Genomic DNA, 16932 nt, shown 5'->3' on the forward strand with positions numbered 1-16932 from the left:
ATAAAACCTTTATTTTCCAGCATGTGTCCCTTATCTGTTATTTTAGGATTCAAAAACACGGGTTGATTTAGTACTAATTCAGGCATATTACACCTATAATGCACTTGTGGCAAAAATTTAACCCAAGCTTGGAATACTTCTTTATAGAACTGAGGTACATCTTTTATCATAGACTCTTTTAAACACATGAACAGATTACTTTGACTACAAGACCCAAATTTCGCCAAACAATCCCTCATACAATATTTCCATCCATAAGTTTCTTTGCTATATATATATTTCTTAACAATTTTAAGCCTTAATGCCTTCCTCCTCGTGTCCAAGTCCAACAATTTTAAGCCCCCATCCTTGTTATCTGCCATTAATACCTTTTTTGAGATCCTCACGTTTTTCCCACCCCACAAGAAATCTACTACAATAGAGTTTGCCTCTCTCAAGACCCACTCTGGCATGTCTAACACACTCAATGTATGAACGAATCTTGACATTAACAACATATTGATAACAGTCACTTTCCCTTTTAGTGTGAGGCTTCTTAATTTCCAATAGTTCACAGTTTGCTTTATTTTCTGTAGGATTATCGACCAAGATACATCCCTAGCCTTACTTTCTTCCAAACCTATATTTACCCCCAAAACTCTAATATAATCATCCACAATTTTAAAAGGGGTACCACAGTCAAATATTTTATTTTCCCCAAAGAACATAATTTCCGACTTCTCTACATTTATTTTTGCCCCTGCAGCACCACCATATGTATTCATGTGCTCCATTATCCTCTTTATGTCATCCATGTCCCTCACAGTGAACGTAGTGTCATCCGCATACTGATGAATTAAACTGACCCCATCACCTGCAAAATTAATTGGCTTCAGCTCTTTATCCGCTTTTATTAGAGTTGCGAGTGGTTCAACTGTAATACAGTATAGCAAAGCAGACAAAGGGCAACCCTGCCTTATGGACCTCTCAATTATAAAATCATCAGTTAAGACACCATTACACTTTACCACACTATGTGCACTATTATACAGCAACCTTATCCATGTTCTAAATCTACCACCAAAACCAAACGTTTCCAAAGTTTTCTCCAAAAATTGGTGCTCCACCCTATCAAAAGCTTTATTTAAATCTAAACTTAACAGAATGCCTCCTTCTTTCTTCATATAAAATACCACATCTCTAATTGTACTTATAATATCAGCAATATCTCTTCCAGGTATACTGTAAGCCTGCGTTGGGGCAACAATACTCCCTATCACTTTTTTTAGCCTATTGGCTAGAATTTTGCCAATACCTTATAATCAGTATTTAAGAGGCTAATTGGTCTATAGTTTTCTAATTTTAATCTACTCCCCTTGTTTTTGAATAAAATACTTAGCACCCCCGCCACCATTGTCTTAGGCACATCCTGCTTTTCTTCCATATACTGATATAGCTCTAATAATATTGGTGCCAGAGCATCCCTAAAAGCTCTATAAAAATCTCCAGTTAGGCCATCTGATCCTGGGCTTTTATTAGTACTCAGACTAGAGATTGCCTCATTAATTTCCTGCAAAGAGATATCATTATCACAAAAAATCCTGTCAGTTTTTGATAATCTAGCACTAACTGTACTCAGTACTTTTCCCATACTTCCTAGATTTACGCCTTCTTTCCTAAATAGTGTCTTATAAAAGGATTCAACAGTGTCTAATATCCCTACCAAATCACTCACTTTTTTCCCTTTTTCATCTTCTAATTCAGTGATACAGTTTCTACCCTGCTTTTGCTTCTCCATGCTTAAGAAGAAGGATGTACACTTCTCCCCCTCTAAAGCATGTTTTACCCTGCTTCTTATAATAGCTCCCTTACATCTTTTTACTTCATATTTCTTTAAATCTGCTTTAATTTTTAAATAATTTTTCAAATCACAATTTGGATCACCATTTATTTCCTCCAGTTCTACAGAAAGTCTCTTTTGCAAGTCCTTGTAATCCCTCCTCTCTCTACTATTCTTTTCCTTTGCATACTTAATACTCAAAATCTTAATTTTCTGTTTTAAATTCTCCCATCTTACACATGCATTTTCAGAGTCTAAACTTTTCCTCCATCCAGACTTTATACAGTCCAAGATCTTTATCCTATAATTTACATCATTTAATAAGCTTGCATTCAAACACCAGACACCCCCACCTTTATGTTGCATTGTTTTACCCACTTGAAATTCCAGAACAGCATGATCACTGAATGTTGTAAACTTATAAGCTATATTTTTAATATACTGGACTATGTTCTGCCTTACCAGACAAAGATCAATTCTGCTTTGCTTTAGACTATTGAGCACAACTTGTCTCCGAGAGTATTCTCTTTTATCAGGGTTTTCCAGTCTCCAAAGATCTACCAGGTTTACACCATTCATTAAGCTTATTAATTCATCCCTTGACGAGTCTCTTTTATAGCTCATATTATTTGCAACATCTATTCTACTGGACCAAACGTTAAAATCACCTACACAGATACAGTTATCTGTGCATAGTGTTCTTAGTTTCTTGAATAAATCCCTCCTATCTTTTTCATTATTTGGTGCATAGACATTAATCAACTTGAAGACACAATTTTGGAACTCAAAATCTATAATTAGAACTCTTCCTTCATTATCAGCATAAACCTGCTTAACATTTTGTACTGCATTGTTTTTAAACAAGCAAGCCACTCCACGAGCCTTACTACTGCCATGACTCACAAAAACATGATGATGCCATTTCCTTCTCACCTCTCTCATTTTATTACTATCCCAATTTGTTTCTTGAAAACAGTAAATATCTGCTTTTACCGCTATTAATATCTTTTCAAATTTGCACATGTTACCAAGACCATTAGCATTTAGGGATGCAATTTTAATCATAGCAGCAGCAGGTGTGAAGTTAAAATAAAAAAAAATAAACCTTATTTCTTTTTCTTTATGTTTCCTTTCTCTCCCTTGTCATTCAGCATTCTTTTCTTCCTAACAAGTAGCTGCAGACTTTCGCATGCCACATCATCATACAAATCATAATCATCATCCTCATTTTCATCATCATCATCATCATCATCATCAACAACATCATCGGCATCATCATGATTATCGTCATCATTATCAACAACAATCTTTACAGTTCCTTCACATTTGAGAGCAGTCTTAGCTGACGCTAAAGATTGCGGGTTCTCATTGACTGTGGTTGTTTTACCCACATGTCTGTCCTTTTCTTTATTGTCCACGAGACCCTGGGCTAGTCCTGATCCAGCTCTCTGGAGGGAGGGAGTACCCACCTCAGCTTGGTTCATGTGATCCATCTGTCCTGAATGCAGTTGCTGACTTTCTATATCATCAAATGTATTCCCCATTGCGTCTTCTTGCATGGGCGTATTCTCCTCCTCATTTACCTCACTGGACAAGTCTGTTCCCCCCATCACGTCACCATAACGTACATCACTCAGTTCATTGCATTCTCTAGCATAATGTCCCTGTTTATCACACTTGTGACAAGTAAACTCAGGGCAGTCTCTCAATACATGACCAGGCTGAATACAGATGCGACACACTTTCACTTGTCTGTTATGAATCACTCTAAAGTACTCCGCACCCTCCAATGTTTCAAACTTGGTTGAATATGGTAATGACTGAACAGTATCAGTGAACTTAACTTTACAGAAACGAGTCCCATCTGCGATCTCTGTTCCTGGCCATTTCCTCCTCTTGATTGGCGAAGTTGCTTTAACACCCCATCCATTTAGTTTCTCTAGAATTTCCTCATCCGTAATATATACTGGAAGGTTCATGAATGAAACAACAAGCTCATCATTGCTCAGGTCTCTAGCCATGATTTGACAGTTTTTAATTTTAAATCCATCAATCAGTCTTTCTTTTCCTTTTCTATGGTTCATTGTAATCTCATACCTTTTATCTCCTTTGAAACGACATCCATTCACAGCTCCACAGACCTCATTAATTCCTCTGAGTAACTCCATCATCGTTATTTTCTCATCCCCAACAATTTCGACACACACCGTTAAGTTCTTGTCAAACTTCTTATCCTCCATCACGATACGATTCCCACTGTCCTTTTTAGATGTCAGCTCAGGTCGTCGCACTCGATTGTCTCCTTCCATGTGCTCCATTCAATTAACAAACAAAACCTCCAGGAACAAAAGAAAAACTCCTCCCACAAACAGTACTTGCTGAAGGAGTAGAAAAGAATGAGAAAAAGTACTTATTTCAATTCAACACTGAAGAAAGCAGCTCAAATTTCCACACTCTCCTAGCACACGCTCAGCGCAGTATGGCCATAAGCGAGGGCTGCTCCAAAAAGTGGGCTATTTAAAGATCAGCCTCCGTAAAAGCCAGCATATTATATAAATAGTGAAGAAAAGGCAAAAGCTTACAGCACCTGGTATTCCCAGGCGGTCTCCCATCCAAGTACTAACCAGGTCCGACGCTGCTTAGCTTCCGAGATCAGACGAGATCGGGCTCTCTCAGCGCAGTATGGCCATAAGCGAGGGCTGCTCCAAAAAGTGGGCTATTTAAAGATCAGCCTCCGTAAAAGCCAGCATATTATATAAATAGTGAAGAAAAGGCAAAAGCTTACAGCACCTGGTATTCCCAGGCGGTCTCCCATAAAAGTGTAACAATCGGCCTTATCAGCCGAGTTACAAGACTAAAATGGGGTCAGATTTAACTGTGAGAGATGACTAGTGGTTAAAAGAATGAGACATAAAAGAAAATTGGTTTAAATAGATTTGGTGTATTTACAAGGTTCACATAAAAGACTTTAAAACAACACGATAAAACTAGGTAAACTCTGTTAAAAGAATACAGTTCATTTGTCCATACCCTAAAAACAGTCCAAGAACCCCAGTGTGTTGATAAGTCCAATGTGAGTGTCCACCAGTGTATATACAATCCACAGAAAGTGTAATCCAAAGTTTGCAGGTGGTGAATGGAAAGGTGAGCTCTAAAATTAGCAACTCCTCAATCCAACAGTTTGGTGACTGTCCTTTGTTTGTCATGCTGCTCTCTTATACAGTTGTACTTCCTGCTTCCTTTCATGTGTCTAGTCACATGACAGGCCAACCATCCATTTATTAAAGACACATACACTTAAAATGTTAAGAGTAATAAAATGGCCTAAAAAACATGTAAAACACTTAAAACTCTATAATACATGTAAATGATTGTAATAAATAGAGCGGTAAAACACGTCTTTCTAAAAGCCAGCATATTATATAAATAGTGAAGAAAAGGCAAAAGCTTACAGCACCTGGTATTCCCAGGCGGTCTCCCATCCAAGTACTAACCAGGCCCGACGCTGCTTAGCTTCCGAGATCAGACGAGATCGGGCGCTCTCAGCGCGGTATGGCCATAAGCGAGGGCTGCTCCAAAAAGTGGGCTATTTAAAGATCAGCCTCCGTAAAAGCCAGCATATTATATAAATAGTGAAGAAAAGGCAAAAGCTTACAGCACCTGGTATTCCCAGGCGGTCTCCCATAAAAGTGTAACAATCGGCCTTATCAGCCGAGTTACAAGACTAAAATGGGGTCAGATTTAACTGTGAGAGATGACTAGTGGTTAAAAGAATGAGACATAAAAGAAAATTGGTTTAAATAGATTTGGTGTATTTACAAGGTTCACATAAAAGACTTTAAAACAACACGATAAAACTAGGTAAACTCTGTTAAAAGAATACAGTTCATTTGTCCATACCCTAAAAACAGGTAAACTCTGTTAAAAGAATACAGTTCATTTGTCCATACCCTAAAAACAGTCCAAGAACCCCAGTGTGTTGATAAGTCCAATGTGAGTGTCCACCAGTGTATATACAATCCACAGAAAGTGTAATCCAAAGTTTGCAGGTGGTGAATGGAAAGGTGAGCTCTAAAATTAGCAACTCCTCAATCCAACAGTTTGGTGACTGTCCTTTGTTTGTCATGCTGCTCTCTTATACAGTTGTACTTCCTGCTTCCTGTCATGTGTCTAGTCACATGACAGGCCAACCATCCATTTATTAAAGACACATACACTTAAAATGTTAAGAGTAATAAAATGGCCTAAAAAACATGTAAAACACTTAAAACTCTATAATACATGTAAATGATTGTAATAAATAGAGCGGTAAAACACGTCTTTCTAAAAGCCAGCATATTATATAAATAGTGAAGAAAAGGCAAAAGCTTACAGCACCTGGTATTCCCAGGCGGTCTCCCATCCAAGTACTAACCAGGCCCGACGCTGCTTAGCTTCCGAGATCAGACGAGATCGGGCGCTCTCAGCGCGGTATGGCCATAAGCGAGGGCTGCTCCAAAAAGTGGGCTATTTAAAGATCAGCCTCCGTAAAAGCCAGCATATTATATAAATAGTGAAGAAAAGGCAAAAGCTTACAGCACCTGGTTTTCCCAGGCGGTCTCCCATCCAAGTACTAACCAGGCCCGACGCTGCTTAGCTTCCGAGATCAGACGAGATCGGGCGCTCTCAGCGCGGTATGGACATAAGCGAGGGCTGCTCCAAAAAGTGGGCTATTTAAAGATCAGCCTCCGTAAAAGCCAGCATATTATATAAATAGTGAAGAAAAGGCAAAAGCTTACAGCACCTGGTATTCCCAGGCGGTCTCCCATAAAAGTGTAACAATCGGCCTTATCAGCCGAGTTACAAGACTAAAATGGGGTCAGATTTAACTGTGAGAGATGACTAGTGGTTAAAAGAATGAGACATAAAAGAAAATTGGTTTAAATAGATTTGGTGTATTTACAAGGTTCACATAAAAGACTTTAAAACAACACGATAAAACTAGGTAAACTCTGTTAAAAGAATACAATTCATTTGTCCATACCCTAAAAACAGGTAAACTCTGTTAAAAGAATACAGTTCATTTGTCCATACCCTAAAAACAGTCCAAGAACCCCAGTGTGTTGATAAGTCCAATGTGAGTGTCCACCAGTGTATATACAATCCACAGAAAGTGTAATCCAAAGTTTGCAGGTGGTGAATGGAAAGGTGAGCTCTAAAATTAGCAACTCCTCAATCCAACAGTTTGGTGACTGTCCTTTGTTTGTCATGCTGCTCTCTTATACAGTTGTACTTCCTGCTTCCTGTCATGTGCCTAGTCACATAACAGGCCAACCATCCATTTATTAAAGACACATACACTTAAAATGTTAAGAGTAATAAAATGGCCTAAAAAACATGTAAAACACTTAAAACTCTATAATACATGTAAATGATTGTAATAAATAGAGCGGTAAAACACGTCTTTCTAAAAGCCAGCATATTATATAAATAGTGAAGAAAAGGCAAAAGCTTACAGCACCTGGTATTCCCAGGCTGTCTCCCATCCAAGTACTAACCAGGCCCGACGCTGCTTAGCTTCCGAGATCAGACGAGATCGGGCGCTCTCAGCGCGGTATGGCCATAAGCGAGGGCTGCTCCAAAAAGTGGGCTATTTAAAGATCAGCCTCCGTAAAAGCCAGCATATTATATAAATAGTGAAGAAAAGGCAAAAGCTTACAGCACCTGGTATTCCCAGGCGGTCTCCCATAAAAGTGTAACAATCAGCCTTATCAGCCGAGTTACAAGACTAAAATGGGGTCAGATTTAACTGTGAGAGATGACTAGTGGTTAAAAGAATGAGACATAAAAGAAAATTGGTTTAAATAGATTTGGTGTATTTACAAGGTTCACATAAAAGACTTTAAAACAACACGATAAAACTAGGTAAACTCTGTTAAAAGAATACAGTTCATTTGTCCATACCCTAAAAACAGGTAAACTCTGTTAAAAGAATACAGTTTATTTGTCCATACCCTAAAAACAGTCCAAGAACCCCAGTGTGTTGATAAGTCCAATGTGAGTGTCCACCAGTGTATATACAATCCACAGAAAGTGTAATCCAAAGTTTGCAGGTGGTGAATGGAAAGGTGAGCTCTAAAATTAGCAACTCCTCAATCCAACAGTTTGGTGACTGTCCTTTGTTTGTCATGCTGCTCTCTTATACAGTTGTACTTCCTGCTTCCTGTCATGTGTCTAGTCACATGACAGGCCAACCATCCATTTATTAAAGACACATACACTTAAAATGTTAAGAGTAATAAAATGGCCTAAAAAACATGTAAAACACTTAAAACTCTATAATACATGTAAATGATTGTAATAAATAGAGCGGTAAAACACGTCTTTCTAAAAGCCAGCATATTATATAAATAGTGAAGAAAAGGCAAAAGCTTACAGCACCTGGTATTCCCAGGCGGTCTCCCATCCAAGTACTAACCAGGCCCGACGCTGCTTAGCTTCCGAGTTCAGACGAGATCGGGCGCTCTCAGCGCGGTATGGCCATAAGCGAGGGCTGCCCCAAAAAGTGGGCTATTTAAAGATCAGCCTCCGTAAAAGCCAGCATATTATATAAATAGTGAAGAAAAGGCAAAAGCTTACAGCACCTGGTATTCCCAGGCGGTCTCCCACCCAAGTACTAACCAGGCCCGACGCTGCTTAGCTTCCGAGATCAGACGAGATCAGGCGCTCTCAGCGCGGTATGGCCATAAGCGAGGACTGCTCCAAAAAGTGGGCTATTTAAAGATCAGCCTCCGTAAAAGCCAGCATATTATATAAATAGTGAAGAAAAGGCAAAAGCTTACAGCACCTGGTATTCCCAGGCGGTCTCGCATAAAAGTGTAACAATCGGCCTTATCAGCCGAGTTACAAGACTAAAATGGGGTCAGATTTAACTGTGAGAGATGACTAGTGGTTAAAAGAATGAGACATAAAAGAAAATTGGTTTAAATAGATTTGGTGTATTTACAAGGTTCACATAAAAGACTTTAAAACAACACGATAAAACTAGGTAAACTCTGTTAAAAGAATACAGTTCATTTGTCCATACCCTAAAAACAGGTAAACTCTGTTAAAAGAATACAGTTCATTTGTCCATACCCTAAAAACAGTCCAAGAACCCCAGTGTGTTGATAAGTCCAATGTGAGTGTCCACCAGTGTATATACAATCCACAGAAAGTGTAATCCAAAGTTTGCAGGTGGTGAATGGAAAGGTGAGCTCTAAAATTAGCAACTCCTCAATCCAACAGTTTGGTGACTGTCCTTTGTTTGTCATGCTGCTCTCTTATACAGTTGTAATTCCTACTTCCTGTCATGTGCCTAGTCACATGACAGGCCAACCATCCATTTATTAAAGACACATACACTTAAAATGTTAAGAGTAATAAAATGGCCTAAAAAACATGTAAAACACTTAAAACTCTATAATACATGTAAATGATTGTAATAAATAGAGCGGTAAAACACGTCTTTCTAAAAGCCAGCATATTATATAAATAGTGAAGAAAAGGCAAAAGCTTACAGCACCTGGTATTCCCAGGCGGTCTCCCATCCAAGTACTAACCAGGCCCGACGCTGCTTAGCTTCCGAGATCAGACGAGATCGGGCGCTCTCAGCGCGGTATGGCCATAAGCGAGGGCTGCTCCAAAAAGTGGGCTATTTAAAGATCAGCCTCCGTAAAAGCCAGCATATTATATAAATAGTGAAGAAAAGGCAAAAGCTTACAGCACCTGGTATTCCCAGGCGGTCTCCCATAAAAGTGTAACAATCGGCCTTATCAGCCGAGTTACAAGACTAAAATGGGATCAGATTTAACTGTGAGAGATGACTAGTGGTTAAAAGAATGAGACATAAAAGAAAATTGGTTTAAATAGATTTGGTGTATTTACAAGGTTCACATAAAAGACTTTAAAACAACACGATAAAACTAGGTAAACTCTGTTAAAAGAATACAGTTCATTTGTCCATACCCTAAAAACAGGTAAACTCTGTTAAAAGAATACAGTTCATTTGTCCATACCCTAAAAACAGTCCAAGAACCCCAGTGTGTTGATAAGTCCAATGTGAGTGTCCACCAGTGTATATACAATCCACAGAAAGTGTAATCCAAAGTTTGCAGGTGGTGAATGGAAAGGTGAGCTCTAAAATTAGCAACTCCTCAATCCAACAGTTTGGTGACTGTCCTTTGTTTGTCATGCTGCTCTCTTATACAGTTGTACTTCCTGCTTCCTGTCATGTGTCTAGTCACATGACAGGCCAACCATCCATTTATTAAAGACACATACACTTAAAATGTTAAGAGTAATAAAATGGCCTAAAAAACATGTAAAACACTTAAAACTCTATAATACATGTAAATGATTGTAATAAATAGAGCGGTAAAACACGTCTTTCTAAAAGCCAGCATATTATATAAATAGTGAAGAAAAGGCAAAAGCTTACAGCACCTGGTATTCCCAGGCGGTCTCCCATCCAAGTACTAACCAGGCCCGACGCTGCTTAGCTTCCGAGATCAGACGAGATCGGGCGCTCTCAGCGCGGTATGGCCATAAGCGAGGGCTGCCCCAAAAAGTGGGCTATTTAAAGATCAGCCTCCGTAAAAGCCAGCATATTATATAAATAGTGAAGAAAAGGCAAAAGCTTACAGCACCTGGTATTCCCAGGCGGTCTCCCATCCAAGTACTAACCAGGCACGACGCTGCTTAGCTTCCGAGATCAGACGAGATCGGGCGCTCTCAGCGCGGTATGGCCATAAGCGAGGGCTGCCCCAAAAAGTGGGCTATTTAAAGATCAGCCTCCGTAAAAGCCAGCATATTATATAAATAGTGAAGAAAAGGCAAAAGCTTACAGCACCTGGTATTCCCAGGCGGTCTCCCACCCAAGTACTAACCAGACCCGACGCTGCTTAGCTTCCGAGATCAGACGAGATCAGGCGCTCTCAGCGCGGTATGGCCATAAGCGAGGACTGCTCCAAAAAGTGGGCTATTTAAAGATCAGCCTAAGTAAAAGCCAGCATATTATATAAATAGTGAAGAAAAGGCAAAAGCTTACAGCACCTGGTATTCCCAGGCGGTCTCGCATAAAAGTGTAACAATCGGCCTTATCAGCCGAGTTACAAGACTAAAATGGGGTCAGATTTAACTGTGAGAGATGACTAGTGGTTAAAAGAATGAGACATAAAAGAAAATTGGTTTAAATAGATTTGGTGTATTTACAAGGTTCACATAAAAGACTTTAAAACAACACGATAAAACTAAGGTAAACTCTGTTAAAAGAATACAGTTCATTTGTCCATACCCTAAAAACAGGTAAACTCTGTTAAAAGAATACAGTTCATTTGTCCATACCCTAAAAACAGTCCAAGAACCCCAGTGTGTTGATAAGTCCAATGTGAGTGTCCACCAGTGTATATACAATCCACAGAAAGTGTAATCCAAAGTTTGCAGGTGGTGAATGGAAAGGTGAGCTCTAAAATTAGCAACTCCTCAATCCAACAGTTTGGTGACTGTCCTTTGTTTGTCATGCTGCTCTCTTATACAGTTGTACTTCCTGCTTCCTGTCATGTGCCTAGTCACATGACAGGCCAACCATCCATTTATTAAAGACACATACACTTAAAATGTTAAGAGTAATAAAATGGCCTAAAAAACATGTAAAACACTTAAAACTCTATAATACATGTAAATGATTGTAATAAATAGAGCTCATCTGGGTGTGTCAGAAAAAGGAGACAGACAAAAATGCAGGGCCGCGTCTTCCAGAGTCATCGTAAGCCTAAGGCTACGTTTACATTAATCCGGATACACTTGAAAACTGAGTTTTCATTTTAAAACGCTCTCCGTCCACACTAGCGTTTCCAAGCGTTTTCCAGAAGTTTCTCATCCACACTGAAACGTAGGAAAACATCAAATTCGCCTTACTGCGCATGCGTAAAGCCTCCAAAATTATACAGACGTAATAAGTTTTCACGCAATTCTTCTGGCGGGATAATTTACGGAAATATCTCATCATCCACTGACACGTCTATATCGCGCTGATTCATATTTTATCTGAAAAGCAGTTGTCATGTTTTGCAGGACAGCAACTGTGAGTAAATTTTCCGTCATCATTTTAGGACTGTAATTTGAAGAGTGTACAAGGTAAATCTCTTTAGCAGCAGTGTGTGAATAGCACAGGCACAATTAAACATAGATATCTATTGGTACAATATGCGTCACATGACTATAAATATGCGTCATCGTTTTCAAAAGCGTTTTCACTGTCCACACTACAACGTGAAAACGGCGTTTTCTAATTTATCCACTTTGGCCGGAGTTTTTAGAAATAATCGTTTTCTGTGATAAAAACGGGGTTTTCGTGTAAATGAGAGGCCAAACCGCAGGGAAATATCTGCGTTTTCGCTTCGTGTAAACTGGGCCTTAGTTGATTGCAACTCTATTGGTTTCAATGCGTCTACGTTGTATGAAGGATTGCAACGCTTTTGGGAAACACAGCCCAGAGCAGGGGGTCCCCAGGATCAGGATTGAAAATCACCAGTGTACTGTGATAGATTTGTATCTTGACCTGTTATTTTTATTAAGCCTGAGATCTCATGTAATAACCATTCCTGTCATTGTGTACTGTGACAGATCTGCCTCTTGACGTGTTGCTTTTGCATATCTTGCCCTGCAATCTCTGAAGAAATCGTGGAAACATCTACGTGCCGAATTCAAAAGCCAGCTCCTTCGAGCCGGAATCGAACCAGCGACCTAAGGATAGCCAATGTATCATCTACAGTCCTCCGCTCTACCAGCTGAGCTATCGAAGGCAGGATGACAAAAGGTGGCTTAAGCAGGAAACACCAGATAGGTTTGTGGTGTCTTGGGGTACAGTGTTGCCAGATTGGAAATGTCCAAGTATCGTACCAGAAGCTCAAAATTATCGTATTTGGGAGAAAATTATCATATTTAAGTCAAACGTTCAAAATAAAGATCGGCTATTTATCTAGATGTTACAGCTATTGTCCTTTTCAGCACTCATTTTCTATACCTTATTGTAATGATAAAAACTAATTATCTTACCCGAGTCAAACGTTCAAAATACAGCTATTTATCTAGATGTTACAGCTATTTATCCTTTTCAGCACTCAATTTCTATACTTTATTTTTAAACTAACAACCTCAGTTTTGAAACAACTGACCTAAGTGCGACAGGAACGTTAACTTGTGCTCGTGAGAGAGAGCCATTCTCCACGATGATTGGTTGAGAAGACGTAAGATTGGATGCGTAACACCACGTTCACGTCTCCTCACAATCATGAAGGTAGACGTAGGATCCACACAACTACATCTTTGAGAATAGAAGCTCTATAATTACAACGACCATGGTGTCACAAAATTCAGAAATTATCGTACATTGTGGTATTATTGATCGTACATCGTACAGAGGTCAAAATTATGGTACAAATACGATAATTATCGTACGTCTGGCAACACTGTTGGGGTACAACGGTAGCTTGGCTGAATCCAGATCAGACGGTTGCAGGTTCCAATCACATCAGTTGATCTCTTCTTGACATCCATAGTATAAAGTCTACAGCCCTTTACCGTGACTGATTTGCAAATTGAATCAAAGCAATTAAGCAAGGAACGCCGACTTGTTTTCTCGACCTCGTGGCCGCGACAGAGTGCGCCTGACCCCGGATCGGGAGGTTGCGTGTTCCAATTAAGTTGAGTTCAAGCGAACTGTTCTTGACTTTGTGAGTGTAAAGACTAGCGGATTTGCATAGTTTATCAAAGTGCTTTAGCATGAAACACTAAATAATTTTTCCGCTATCTTGTAGTGCAACGGTAGAGTGTCTGGCTCCAAATCACCTTGAGGTCAGACGATCTGTTTTTGATCTCCTGAGTATAAAGTCCAACATCAAGAGTGTTCCTTGAGCACCGTATATTTACTGATTTGCATTCTGTGTCAAGGGGGTTAAGCAAAATACATCACCTCTGGGTTCAGGACCTCGTGGCGCAACGGTAGCGCGTCTGACTCCAGATCAGAAGGTTGCGTGTTCAAATCACGTCGGGGTCACGTGATTTCTTGTTGACTTCTAATGTGAAAAGAAGTCCTGTCGTTGTGTGCTGCAGTGGTTTCCAATCCCATCGCTCTGTATGTCTCCCTTATTGAACACACCTGATTAAGATCATTAGCTAGTTAGGAGAGAGCTCCATGAGCTCATCTGGGTGTGTCAGAAAAAGGAGACAGACAAAAATGCAGGGCCGCGTCTTCCAGAGTCATCGTAAGCCTAAGTTGATTGCAACTCTATTGGTTTCAATGCGTCTACGTTGTATGAAGGATTGCAACGCTTTTGGGAAACACAGCCCAGAGCAGGGGGTCCCCAGGATCAGGATTGAAAATCACCAGTGTACTGTGATAGATTTGTATCTTGACCTGTTATTTTTATTAAGCCTGAGATCTCATGTAATAACCATTCCTGTCATTGTGTACTGTGACAGATCTGCCTCTTGACGTGTTACTTTTGCATATCTTGCCCTGGAATCTCTGAAGAAATCGTGGAAACATCTACGTGCCGAATTCAAAAGCCAGCTCCTTCGAGCCGGAATCGAACCAGCGACCTAAGGATAGCCAATGTATCATCTACAGTCCTCCGCTCTACCAGCTGAGCTATCGAAGGCAGGATGACAAAAGGTGGCTTAAGCAGGAAACACCAGATAGGTTTGTGGTGTCTTGGGGTACAGTGTTGCCAGATTGGAAATGTCCAAGTATCGTACCAGAAGCTCAAAATTATCGTATTTGGGAGAAAATTATCATATTTAAGTCAAACGTTCAAAATAAAGATCGGCTATTTATCTAGATGTTACAGCTATTGTCCTTTTCAGCACTCATTTTCTATACCTTATTGTAATGATAAAAACTAATTATCTTACCCGAGTCAAACGTTCAAAATACAGCTATTTATCTAGATGTTACAGCTATTTATCCTTTTCAGCACTCAATTTCTATACTTTATTTTTAAACTAACAAACTCAGTTTTGAAACAACTGACCTAAGTGCGACAGGAACGTTAACTTGTGCTCGTGAGAGAGAGCCATTCTCCACGATGATTGGTTGAGAAGACGTAAGATTGGATGCGTAACACCACGTTCACGTCTCCTCACAATCATGAAGGTAGACGTAGGATCCACACAACTACATCTTTGAGAATAGAAGCTCTATAATTACAACGACCATGGTGTCACAAAATTCAGAAATTATCGTACATTGTGGTATTATTGATCGTACATCGTACAGAGGTCAAAATTATGGTACAAATACGATAATTATCGTACGTCTGGCAACACTGTTGGGGTACAACGGTAGCTTGGCTGAATCCAGATCAGACGGTTGCAGGTTCCAATCACATCAGTTGATCTCTTCTTGACATCCATAGTATAAAGTCTACAGCCCTTTACCGTGACTGATTTGCAAATTGAATCAAAGCAATTAAGCAAGGAACGCCGACTTGTTTTCTCGACCTCGTGGCCGCGACAGAGTGCGCCTGACCCCGGATCGGGAGGTTGCGTGTTCCAATTAAGTTGAGGTCAAGCGAACTGTTCTTGACTTTGTGAGTGTAAAGACTAGCGGATTTGCATAGTTTATCAAAGTGCTTTAGCATGAAACACTAAATAATTTTTCCGCTATCTTGTAGTGCAACGGTAGAGTGTCTGGCTCCAAATCACCTTGAGGTCAGACGATCTGTTTTTGATCTCCTGAGTATAAAGTCCAACATCAAGAGTGTTCCTTGAGCACCGTATATTTACTGATTTGCATTCTGTGTCAAGGGGGTTAAGCAAAATACATCACCTCTGGGTTCAGGACCTCGTGGCGCAACGGTAGCGCGTCTGACTCCAGATCAGAAGGTTGCGTGTTCAAATCACGTCGGGGTCACGTGATTTCTTGTTGACTTCTAATGTGAAAAGAAGTCCTGTCGTTGTGTGCTGCAGTGGTTTCCAATCCCACCGCTCTGTATGTCTCCCTTATTGAACACACCTGATTAAGATCATTAGCTAGTTAGGAGAGAGCTCCATGAGCTCATCTGGGTGTGTCAGAAAAAGGAGACAGACAAAAATGCAGGGCCGCGTCTTCCAGAGTCATCGTAAGCCTAAGTTGATTGCAACTCTATTGGTTTCAATGCGTCTACGTTGTATGAAGGATTGCAACGCTTTTGGGAAACACAGCCCAGAGCAGGGGGTCCCCAGGATCAGGATTGAAAATCACCAGTGTACTGTGATAGATTTGTATCTTGACCTGTTATTTTTATTAAGCCTGAGATCTCATGTAATAACCATTCCTGTCATTGTGTACTGTGACAGATCTGCCTCTTGACGTGTTACTTTTGCATATCTTGCCCTGGAATCTCTGAAGAAATCGTGGAAACATCTACGTGCCGAATTCAAAAGCCAGCTCCTTCGAGCCGGAATCGAACCAGCGACCTAAGGATAGCCAATGTATCATCTACAGTCCTCCGCTCTACCAGCTGAGCTATCGAAGGCAGGATGACAAAAGGTGGCTTAAGCAGGAAACACCAGATAGGTTTGTGGTGTCTTGGGGTACAGTGTTGCCAGATTGGAAATGTCCAAGTATCGTACCAGAAGCTCAAAATTATCGTATTTGGGAGAAAATTATCATATTTAAGTCAAACGTTCAAAATAAAGATCGGCTATTTATCTAGATGTTACAGCTATTGTCCTTTTCAGCACTCATTTTCTATACCTTATTGTAATGATAAAAACTAATTATCTTACCCGAGTCAAACGTTCAAAATACAGCTATTTATCTAGATGTTACAGCTATTTATCCTTTTCAGCACTCAATTTCTATACTTTATTTTTAAACTAACAACCTCAGTTTTGAAACAACTGACCTAAGTGCGACAGGAACGTTAACTTGTGCTCGTGAGAGAGAGCCATTCTCCACGATGATTGGTTGAGAAGACGTAAGATTGGATGCGTAACACCACGTTCACGTCTCCTCACAATCATGAAGGTAGACGTAGGATCCACACAACTACATCTTTGAGAATAGAAGCTCTATAATTACAACGACCATGGTGTCACAAAATTCAGAA

General features: G+C 40.0%; 16 non-coding genes across 16 annotated transcripts; 2 read left to right on the forward strand and 14 right to left on the reverse strand.

The window, feature by feature from the left end:
* Positions 1–4394: 4394 nt before the first annotated feature.
* LOC141315722 (5S ribosomal RNA) lies at positions 4395–4513 on the reverse strand. Its single transcript, XR_012351130.1, has one exon. It is a non-coding gene; the product is annotated as a 5S ribosomal RNA (ribosomal RNA).
* A 751-nt stretch (positions 4514–5264) lies between these two features.
* Positions 5265–5383, reverse strand: LOC141315682 (5S ribosomal RNA). The gene has a single exon (XR_012351090.1). It is a non-coding gene; the product is annotated as a 5S ribosomal RNA (ribosomal RNA).
* An 801-nt stretch (positions 5384–6184) lies between these two features.
* On the reverse strand, positions 6185–6303 carry LOC141315683 (5S ribosomal RNA). The gene has a single exon (XR_012351091.1). It is a non-coding gene; the product is annotated as a 5S ribosomal RNA (ribosomal RNA).
* Positions 6304–6387: 84 nt separating this feature from the next.
* Positions 6388–6506, reverse strand: LOC141315712 (5S ribosomal RNA). Its single transcript, XR_012351120.1, has one exon. It is a non-coding gene; the product is annotated as a 5S ribosomal RNA (ribosomal RNA).
* Positions 6507–7307: 801 nt separating this feature from the next.
* Positions 7308–7426, reverse strand: LOC141315719 (5S ribosomal RNA). The gene has a single exon (XR_012351127.1). It is a non-coding gene; the product is annotated as a 5S ribosomal RNA (ribosomal RNA).
* An 801-nt stretch (positions 7427–8227) lies between these two features.
* LOC141315677 (5S ribosomal RNA) lies at positions 8228–8346 on the reverse strand. Its single transcript, XR_012351086.1, has one exon. It is a non-coding gene; the product is annotated as a 5S ribosomal RNA (ribosomal RNA).
* Positions 8347–8430: 84 nt separating this feature from the next.
* Positions 8431–8549, reverse strand: LOC141315709 (5S ribosomal RNA). The gene has a single exon (XR_012351117.1). It is a non-coding gene; the product is annotated as a 5S ribosomal RNA (ribosomal RNA).
* An 801-nt stretch (positions 8550–9350) lies between these two features.
* LOC141315684 (5S ribosomal RNA) lies at positions 9351–9469 on the reverse strand. Its single transcript, XR_012351092.1, has one exon. It is a non-coding gene; the product is annotated as a 5S ribosomal RNA (ribosomal RNA).
* Positions 9470–10270: 801 nt separating this feature from the next.
* Positions 10271–10389, reverse strand: LOC141315685 (5S ribosomal RNA). Its single transcript, XR_012351094.1, has one exon. It is a non-coding gene; the product is annotated as a 5S ribosomal RNA (ribosomal RNA).
* Positions 10390–10473: 84 nt separating this feature from the next.
* LOC141315713 (5S ribosomal RNA) lies at positions 10474–10592 on the reverse strand. Its single transcript, XR_012351121.1, has one exon. It is a non-coding gene; the product is annotated as a 5S ribosomal RNA (ribosomal RNA).
* An 84-nt stretch (positions 10593–10676) lies between these two features.
* LOC141315716 (5S ribosomal RNA) lies at positions 10677–10795 on the reverse strand. Its single transcript, XR_012351123.1, has one exon. It is a non-coding gene; the product is annotated as a 5S ribosomal RNA (ribosomal RNA).
* A 1760-nt stretch (positions 10796–12555) lies between these two features.
* On the reverse strand, positions 12556–12642 carry trnay-gua (transfer RNA tyrosine (anticodon GUA)). The gene is given in 2 exon segments: positions 12556–12591; positions 12606–12642. It is a non-coding gene; the product is annotated as a tRNA-Tyr (tRNA).
* A 1181-nt stretch (positions 12643–13823) lies between these two features.
* trnaw-cca (transfer RNA tryptophan (anticodon CCA)) lies at positions 13824–13895 on the forward strand. Its single transcript has one exon. It is a non-coding gene; the product is annotated as a tRNA-Trp (tRNA).
* A 517-nt stretch (positions 13896–14412) lies between these two features.
* trnay-gua (transfer RNA tyrosine (anticodon GUA)) lies at positions 14413–14499 on the reverse strand. The gene is given in 2 exon segments: positions 14413–14448; positions 14463–14499. It is a non-coding gene; the product is annotated as a tRNA-Tyr (tRNA).
* Positions 14500–15680: 1181 nt separating this feature from the next.
* Positions 15681–15752, forward strand: trnaw-cca (transfer RNA tryptophan (anticodon CCA)). The gene has a single exon. It is a non-coding gene; the product is annotated as a tRNA-Trp (tRNA).
* Positions 15753–16269: 517 nt separating this feature from the next.
* trnay-gua (transfer RNA tyrosine (anticodon GUA)) lies at positions 16270–16356 on the reverse strand. Its single transcript is given in 2 exon segments — positions 16270–16305; positions 16320–16356. It is a non-coding gene; the product is annotated as a tRNA-Tyr (tRNA).
* Between the last annotated feature and the right edge of the window lie 576 nt (positions 16357–16932).

This window comes from Garra rufa, unplaced genomic scaffold, assembly GCF_049309525.1.
Source record: "Garra rufa unplaced genomic scaffold, GarRuf1.0 hap1_unplaced_032, whole genome shotgun sequence".
Taxonomy (NCBI): Eukaryota; Metazoa; Chordata; class Actinopteri; order Cypriniformes; family Cyprinidae; genus Garra; species Garra rufa.